The sequence below is a fragment of the Tripterygium wilfordii genome, chromosome 8 (assembly GCF_013401445.1).
Source record: "Tripterygium wilfordii isolate XIE 37 chromosome 8, ASM1340144v1, whole genome shotgun sequence".
In the NCBI taxonomy this organism is placed as follows: Eukaryota; Viridiplantae; Streptophyta; class Magnoliopsida; order Celastrales; family Celastraceae; genus Tripterygium; species Tripterygium wilfordii.
Genome location: NC_052239.1, coordinates 4,654,970 through 4,665,511, shown reverse-complemented (window position 1 = coordinate 4,665,511; position 10,542 = coordinate 4,654,970).

Sequence of the window (10,542 nt, the reverse complement as noted above, 5' to 3'; positions counted from 1 at the left end):
AAGCCGTAGAGCAACTTATTAATTTGGTCATACTGATCAACCTAATAAATTGGCAAAATGGCCAACTTATTTAATTTACAAGAATGGTCTTTAAAAGGGCAAACCCAATCTGGTGGGTCCAACCCTTTATTTGCTAAACTTTACTCACGACCAAAACAAGGTATTGGTCAAACTCCTTTACTTGACAATTGGGCCAATTCCATTTAAATGGTCCATTGACGCGTGGCCATTTTCCCCCCTTACAAAACTAACTTTTATATGGGTGATTTAGATTAGGGAGAATGCTGGCCGGTACCCTTTAGTGGGCTTTTGACCATTTAGGTCCAGCGAAAAAACTGATGGACATAAAACTATCCATCAAATGTACATTTACCTTACTAGTCTCTTAAATCGTCCTTCCACTTTCTTCCATGGACAGGGCAGTAACGAGCGTTCGTCTTGCTTCCACTTTCAGAGAAAAAATAAAAAAAAATAAACCTTCATCGATGATCAAGCAACTTCCGCAACCACCTACAGCAAGTTCAAAATCAAAACGGAACGACTATCGTTTACATGCGATTAACTTCAAATACAAAGATTAGCGAAACCATCATAAATCACTTTCACTTTCTATAAAGTTCAACAAATCAATATATATAAGTAGAATAAAGTTGTTACTACTACCGTTTTCGAGTTTCGTAGAGGTAAGTAAAGTAACCTAAAAACCAATAAGCCTTAAGAACTACAACATAACATCATGTTGTGGTCCTTTGTATTATTTGTTTCATAGTGATGAGAACGACTTCTGCTTCCATTTAGCATTATGTGTATCATTGACATATGAAATTTTTTTTGAAAAAATTTCCCTAAACATCTGTTGTTCCTATGGATAAAGTTACTTTTTCTCTAGTATCTTTTGCTGAATCTTAGTGACTACTTTGTCTAGAACACGAGCTCTAAAGATATCAAATCCCAAAATAATATAAATGATTTGCTGTTTTGAATTTACTTTAATCTTATTTCTCCCATCAATGATGACTATATGAACCCATTTTTGTTTTACTTCTCAAAAAATCATAATACTACATTGCAATTATGGTTAAGAATATAAAGAAAACTGAAGCTACTACGCCAAATGCTAAGGTAAGTTACATTACTAGAGTTACTATTTAAAATACTTTAAATGAAAGTTAACTTTTCATGTTACTTACATGTAGGGACTAAGAAAATGTCAACAAAAACTACTGCTGAAAGGGGAAAATACACACCACAATACAGGTCCAATCAAGCAGTAATAAGAGAGGTTGAAAATCTGAATTTCAAAAAATCATATCTGACAGTGCTGAGGAAAACACCATTTTGGAACATCATCAACAACATCCTCAACAAAGAGACCAAAAGACAAAAGTGCAAGAAGAGCGATGATCTTATTGTAGAACTCATTTTACACTTTGGAAGAAGAGCACTAAAGATGACAGCAAAGGATATGAAGTTGATATTCGCTATTGATGATGGAGACGAAAAAGTGGAATCTTGGAAAAGCACAAAGCAAGAATCAGAACTTGTGGAACGAAGATTTACCAACTGCAAAAGACTCACAAAGACATTAATTTCTGATGCACTTGAGGATGCAATCAAAGGAAATGATATTGAAGATGTTGCAAGGTTAATCACTCTACAAATTCTGGTGACCTTTTTTTATACCAAATAAGGCACAATCTCTAGGATGGGTCTATATTGACTATGTTAAGGACATAGATAGCATGAAGACATATGAATGGTCTGTCCACATACTGGAGAACTTAATTACGTCTCTTTGTGTGAATGTATCACATCCAGGCAACGTAACTGGCTATGTTATAGGCATACCTATAAGCTTGATACTATATTATACATCTTTTTCTGTTATTGTTTCATTTAAGTATTCATAAGTATAATATCGTATTTAATTAAAATATTCTTAATAATGACAGATTTGGTTGTGTGAGCATGTGCGGATAATTGAAACTGAACTTAGAAACAAAACTGCATCACCTCGAGTTCTCAAGTGGGATCTAAGCAAACTAGCCAAAGCAATGAAAAAAACTGATCTTCAAACAATTGAAGAGGAGAAGGAAAGACAAATATTTTAGAGAATCAAAATACTGTTTCAATTAAGTTACTGTCTCATGAAGTTATTGTTTTAAACAGTAACATGAACAATAAAGTTACACTTTAAAATAGTAACCTTACTTTTATTTTCCAAACTATTTAATGCAGATAACCAGGGGGATTTACATAAATTAGTTATTGAATATGATTTGATGAAGGATTTCTTAGTTAAATAAAAAGAACCAGAAGAAGAGTAAAAAAGAAACAGAATCAGATAAAGAGTCGACAGATGATGGAGAATCAAAATATGAGGAAAACTCTGAAGAAGAGTCAAATGGGAAAGGAGTTTCTAAAGAATCAAAAGAGAAAGAACTGACAAAAGAAGTGTCAGCATAAAAAAGTATGTCAGAAGGATATGAGCAAGAGATGACAGACAATGAAAAAACATTACAAGAGTTGATAAATATAATAATTTCGAAAAAGAAAGAAAGACTGTCTATTGATGTAAGGGAAGTAGAGCAAGAGGGACAATACAATGAAGGGAAAACAAATTCTGATGAAGAAAAAGAAAAAGAAAAAGAAACAACAAGAGAGAAAGGAGAAACTGAAGAACAAGAAGAAAGCAATGAATCACAACGAAGTCAATCAGATGAAGATCGTTATGAATTAACAGAACGACAAAGAGAAGACATCACAGTTGAAGAAGGGGAACATTTCGAATCAAGGCTACAAACATTGTCCAATGTTGCACATCAGGTTGAAGAAAAATAAAAATAGCAACCTTAAGTATAACAAAAACCTGAAGAACAACAGTAAGCTGAAGCATAAGTTCGAATCGAGTTCTTGCAGAAGAACTAGAAGCCTCCCAAGCCAAAGAGGAAGATTTAATGAACAAGCTTGTTAAAGCTATTGCAAAACTTGAAAACAATGATCAGGAGCATGAAGATACAAAATCGAAACTAATTCAAAAACAAGAAAGGGTGCAGAAACATCTATATGATATAACGTTACTAAAAACTAATATGAAGACATCAGAGGAAAAGATTAAAGATCTTGAGGTAGAAAATGCAACTTTGGCTGTCCAACTTGTTGACTTCACTGAAAAAATGGAGACCAAACAAGAAGGATTAACGCCACAAAGATCAATGGTACGTAACATCAAAGCAAAAGAAAGAAAGTCAAAAACTAATCCAGAATTCACGTACTCTGGAAGGAATAGAAAGAAACTGCTTAGGGAGAAGAAACTTATGATGGAGTAGTTGATACAGTTGTTCCGCCGAACAAGATGAAAAAAGTAGCAACCAAAGTGGCTACAAAATGGACAACACGAAGATATCTTAGTTCATATATCAAGAGTATATTTGAAAAAATCAAAGACAAAAAGCCAGAGTAAATCCTATTTAAGAAATCTTCAAGTTACAATTTTGATGTTACTATTTCAGTGTTATTTTTTCAATTTCTTTTCTTTTCCTTTTTACCTTACAGTTTTTTCAAATGTCTTATTCCACAGAGAATACATTTGGCATGGATCATCTTACAACAACTCAGTGACATTACAAGACTTGTTTGATATTCTGAATGATTATAAAATTTCAAACAATGTGAGTTTGAAACTTCTTTGGTTTATTATTAACATATATGAAAAAAATGATTTAATATGTGTGATTACAATGTATGTGCAGGTCATTAATGCTCACAATCAAATTTTGATGGAAAATGCATCATCAATTGTAGAAGACACATTTGTAAAAAGATGCATAATATTTAACAGTTTATGCTGGGAAAAATTATGTTTAACACAAAAAAATACTACAACATATATTTTAAGATAACTACTTAACATATATTTTTTTACATAGTTATGACAGATACGAAAAGATGGAAGATAGCTGAAAAAGATTGATAGATGATCATTTGCCCCTAACTAATATCCCCAGGTATATGATATTTCCAATGAACTCCAACGCCAGGGGGAATCTGTACCAGATCACTGGACAATGCTGGTCTTCGACCATGAGAAATATGAATAGACCCATTACAATTCGCTCCTGCCTAAAGATGGAAGACCAAACACCTACCTTGAAGATGCCAAACTTCTAGTAAGTAATGAATAAACATCGTGTTACTCTTTCTATATTTAAAATGGGTTTTTTATACTATATGTATATATAGCATTATTATACATATAAATAACTAATTTTCTTCACCATTAATGAATTGCAGAAAGAATATGTGGAGAACGTAATGAAGGAACAATTGCTAAAATCAGAAATATCTGCAAACGTAACTTACAGCGATGATAAATTTACATTTCTTCTGATAGCTGAAATGAAAAGTCCACAACAAGAACAAGGAAGTGTTACTGCGGATTCATAGTCTGCCTAATCATTGACAAAATCTGCAACAACAAGAAAATTGAAGAAACAATGCCATTGCCTGAAGTCAAAAAGTAGAGAGCAAAAATAGTGTCAAATTTCATAAAGGACTTCAAGGACAATAAATAGAAATCAAGTTGATGTTTGTAGCTTGTTCATATCTTTTGTAGTGAAACTGATTGTTGATTCTATAATGTCTGCTGACAAACATGTTTAGTTCAATATTATATATCTTTCATGTTACTATTTCTTTCGGTGGTACTGTATGATGAAGTTACTGTCTCTTATTCAGTTGTAATTTTTAAATTCTAAATATGCATAAAGACAAAAATGTCAATCACAATAACTAAACATATAAAAAAAACAAAATATTGTATTATAAAATCAAAATCTCAATAACAGATAAACCATTAACACACTATTGGTTCCTTACAAGTTTTCCTGTTCTGACTACCTAGTTTACCACACCTTGAACATTTAATTCTCTTAACAAGCTCACCCCTTGACCTGAATCTTCTCTTTTTAGGCCTCCCAAGTTGTCTTTTTGTCAATGGTGCAACTATGTCGTTCCCATTAAAGCTACCAAATTCAGGCATTGTAAATATTGGAATAGGATATATAATTTCTTTATAAGACCTTCGGTATGAACTGACATGAAAATAACGTTCCACAATCTCTTTCATCAAGAATCCAATCCTATTGATAGCGATAGCAGCATGATCACAAGGAAATATGTTGAGCTGCCATTGCAGACATGTACATGTGCGATCTCTAATATTAACAGTATCTAAAGGATTTGAAATAATTTCAAACACCAAATCAGAAGATATCTTCACGTTCCATATCCTACCATTGACCACATGTTTATCCCACTTCTCTGTCATCTTCGGACACAATATACCATTCCACTTGGCAGCTTCCTGCCTCCTATAAGAAAACATAATCATAAGTTTTATTCTTATTGCATCTATCATATGCTTTATGGGCAAATTCCTAGCCTCAACAATCCAAGCATTGAAAGACTCTACAACATTCGACACCATAACGACAACCTCTGCTGTATGCATTCCTCCAATTAACAAGCGATAATCCCTCTATAAAACTTTCAACTATCGAGCCTCCTTTACTTTTCAGAACATTTAGCCTTTTACGAAACAATAATTCAGTTAGAGCATGCGCACATTAACAAAACAACCAAACCATATGCTCCCTGAATTTATTACCAAAGGCACTACAACAGAACTTATCTCTTAGGTTGTTCATCAAATGTTGCAGACAGTAAAAATGATTGGCATCTGAAAAAACTCTGGGAAATGCATCCAATAAACCAGCATTCCGATCCGATAGAAATGTCATTTCACGATCATTCCCAACAAACTTGAATAGTTCAGTCAAAAACCATAGCCAATTCTCTTGATTCTCTGAGTCCACAACAGCAAAAACCAATGGATATAAACCTGGCACCAATAGAAAAAAGGGACAGTAACATCAAACTGTAACATACAAACAATAACATGAAACACAATTAGTTAAATAATAAAAAAATCCAATACCTTGATCACCATCCTTCCCAGTGGTAGATAATATGATGCCCTTAAATCTTTCCTTCACAAATGTTCCATCCAAGAACAACATTGGCCTACAGAACTGAAAACCATGAATGCAAGCATGAAATGCAACAAAAATAGGACGAAATCTCTTTGATACATTATCCACATCTAAAACAATGTGGCTACCAGGATTATTCATAACTGCAACCTCCATATACCACCTTAAAAGCTTGAAAGACTCAGTCGAGTCACCAAACAACGTGGTCTTAGCCTTATCTATTGCTCTCCATGCCTTTTTATATGGTATTATCAAGCCGTAGTTTGGAAGCATAAGATTTACAACCTCAGTTAGGGATAAAGAGTGATTAACTCTGATATTATCTTGAATAAGCTCAGCTATGTTGTTGAAACTTGATATGCACATATTTAATCCCACTCTTGGTATTTTTGATGAAATTGGGTTGATATTACATGAATTCTTTGTGTTTTTATTGTAGGAGAGCCAGCGCAAAAGTATGAAGTGGAAAGATACGAAGATGGATGAAATTGCGTGAAGGAAAGAGTAACATTGAAGTTGGATCTTGTACTAGGCCACTTGAGCACAAATCACCGCTTGACCACCCTAGTATATATCTCCTGCAATAGAAGCATCGTTAATCACCGATCAAGCGCCTAGGTCAAGCAAAGCTTCAGCAGAACGTTATCAAATCACCGCTCAAGCGGCCAAGCAAGATCGAGCGAAGCATGACAGAGCTGGGGGACCAGAAGCTGCTTTTCCCAGCTCTCAAGCGGTCATTTCCGCTAGAGCTGTACCTGACGGGACAGTTTTCTGAGATTGACTAAAATTAGGTTTCTTTTGATTCCTAAGTTTGATATAAAAGAAGGGCCACGTTTCTAGGGTTGGAAACACTTTTTCTGGGGGGTCTCCAAGCGACAAAACTAGTTTCTTCAAGCTTTTGCAAGATTCGAAGAATTGAGGCTTCCTACCCAACCACAATTTCGTCAATTCAAGGGGTTTTCATTCAAATCTCTCTTCTATGTTTTCTCTCTCTAGACTCGATTTCGTCCTTCGAATGATGGGTTGTAACTAAACCTCTTTGCTAGGGCTTGATGTAGCCTAGGATGATTATTACAAGTATTTCAATTAATTGAATGCATAATTTTGGTTCATAATTCGTGTCTTTAATTTCTACGCTTATAATCTATTGTTTGTTTGATTGATTGGTCGTCAATTGAATGTTCAATTAGATTCATCTAGTTAGGATTAAGGAACGAAACGAATTCACGTGTCTTGACTAAACTGAAACTAAGGAAATCAATTGTCGACTGCCATGAACAAGGTTTAGGGGATTGATTGGTTGTTATAGTTCTTTAGATAGTAATGAGTTATTGGCCTTAGGTTAACAATTGGGAACCGAACAGGATTAATCCATTGTTAATAATATTTGTTGGCACTACGAGAATGAACTAGCATATTTGAGAAAAAAACAACCTTTGAATTGGAACCGTAATTTTGTGTTTGTTAATTGGATGCTTGTGATATCAGTACTAGGTGAAATCATTGCCCTAGTACTTTTCTTATATTGATATCCCAAAAATCTAAATTTTCATTCCTCGTTAGTTAGTTTAATTACATCATTCACATTCTCATTCGTCATCAATTTTCATTCATATAATAAGTTAGGTACAATAATTGAATTAGCTAGTCTCTGAGGGATCGACCTCTTTACTTGCATACACTGTGATATTAGTACTCTTGTGCACTATCGAGAAATATAATATCAAAACACAACCTTCTAGAATCACCAGTACATAAAACTAATTGTCAACTATGCTCTTTAACAAATTTCTTCACAATGCAAGATCCATTCACCGTGGAAATCAATTACACTTTTGCTTATACTTCTCAAAACACTCAGCTGCCACCTTATCCTTATTATTTTTCACATAATTGAACTTGAACCTATCTCAACTGAATACCTAGAAAGTGTAGATCTAAATTCATCAAAACCTCCATCAAATACCTGCCCAACGTGACTAATTCCATTAGACCAATGAGAAGAAAATAATACTCTATTACAAGATGAAGCACATTGATTATCCAACAGCGTATCTTCATTATCTAAAACTGTCACACTGGATGATATTACTGTTTTATTAGTAACATAATGCTTTTCCCTATGAACCACAATGTCTACAACATCAGTATCATTACAACTCAAAAAGGCATTCGTATTAGTTAATGTTACCGTTTCTTCATTAGCATATGCCTCAACCTCTACATCTTTAGAAACATTTGAAACTTCTGAAACAGTAACGGTAAGATCAACAACATTCAAACCAAACGAACGAGACAACGAAATCATCATGTCCAACTCGTTATTATTCCTCAAAAAGCACCTAGGATGTCCAAGAAGAGAATAATAAACAATGATATTATTACTATCCAAACAACTTCAATTCTCACATAACCTACTAATTAAACTGTTAAATTCGAAACCACTACAAATCTTCAACACTAAAGAATCTAAACCAAACTTACAAAGAAGCATCACCTCTTCCTCCATTATCTACGATTAAGAACTAAAGCAATCCAAACAAAAACGTTGATCAAAGATTTCCCTTATCGATATCAAATATCGATCTGACAATATTAATGAAGCCAGGTAAATCGAGACGTGAGATTATAGAAACAGATGATTTCATCTCGAATCAATGCAATCAATCACAAAACCAAATTACGGAGAAAATCTGAATAAAGCTTCCTCAAAATAGAAAACTTACGCAAAAACAAGGAATATATGAGAGAGAAGGGCAAACTCGGAATACGAAATAATGAAACAAATAAAACAGGTATTTATTAGGAAAAAAGGTACTTATGTGGCAAACTATTTTTTTCTTTGACCTAATTGTCCAACTTTCATCAAGTGTGCACCAATATGGCATTCTCCGTTTTAAATACACTATAGTGGGCCTTTTATTGGTGGCCTATACTTATAACATGGGCCAAAATAAGTCAAAGCCCAAGAGTTCTAGGCCTACATTCTCAAGTGCCTTAAACCCAAATTTAAAACAAGTTCTCTTTCTCTGTTTTATTTTTTGAGAAATTTTATCTACACACTACAGAAACACTATCTTTACACCACTTTTTGAATATGATAAATTTACACAAAAAAATTATAAATCTACACACAAAATTATAGTGAAAAGACCAATTTACCCTTAATGTGTAAAATATTAGAAATTCTATTGTTAAGTTTACACACACATCTCTTTAACCCCAAATTCATCTTCACATTCTCTTACCGATTTAATCACTGCCCAAATTCAACCACAGACCTGCCCCACTATATATGATATACCACCTCCTACAACTACTTAACCTTTTTGCTGCAAAACTTGTGTTGGTATCATATGTTGTACTTGTTCTAAACTGGCAATAATACCTAATGAAATCAAATCTATCATAAAGTGTGCTCCTTTTTCCAATGTTTTTTTTTCCCTGGTCCCATCTTGTCTAAAAAAATCGTTGAATTATCCTACCCAGTAAGGTAAGTATATATGCAAGACCTGATAGTAGGTAGGTGACTGCGTTTATGATTACATGATTTATCACTACCCTCACTCCCATGAAACCCTGACCCCCATCGTCACCACAACCACCACCGTCAAATCCACCAGCACCACTACCTTCTCTTTCTTCTTCTTCTTCTCCCAACCAAGAATTTGACAACAAAATTGGAACTTTTGAAGTGGGATTGGCTTCAATTTCACGATAATTTATTTTCTACACTGATTTGCTGGGTCTGCCAAATCAATTGTGAGTTTTGCTTTTTTATGGGTTTTGGTGGGTCTTTAGGTAGACTGATTTGCTCTCTGTAGAACCTGAAACTCTGGCTCTGGTGAACCCCTCTTGAAAGGGCAAGCCATGAATTCGAAATTGGTGTTGAGGATCACAGAACATAAAAAGTTTGTACTAATTTTGTGTTATAAAAATATTGAAATGAAAATTAGCAAATCAGGTCTGATTTTCTCTCCAAAAATTGGTAGGGTCGTGTTGTTTTTCTAGGTTGTATTGTTTTTCCTTCAAAAAAACGACATATTGTTGTTGTTGTTTTTCCTTCTGGTGTAAACTTAGTAGTCTCTAATTAAATATGTAAAAATTATTTATTTAAAATTTTTAGTTTAAGGATTAATATGTCATTATATATAAGGATATTTATGTAAATTATAAAAATTAAAAAGTGGTGTAAAGATAGTGTTTTTGTGGTGTGTAGATAAAATTTCTCTTTTTTTCATGCGGCCCATTAGGACCACCCTTCATTCACAGCCATGTGGGCCACCAACCAGATCTTCCCTGTGCTGCACTTTAGTTCTCACAATGGGAGAGTTGGTTTTCCAATTGTGTCACAGGTTCCTTCACCGACAACGACAATTTTGGTCACCGACGGTGGGGCTAAATTTGTTGAATGATTTGCATTTGTGTTTAATTAAGTATGATTATGTTTGTATTAATGTTAAATGTAAGTTTCTTTACATCTCCTTGG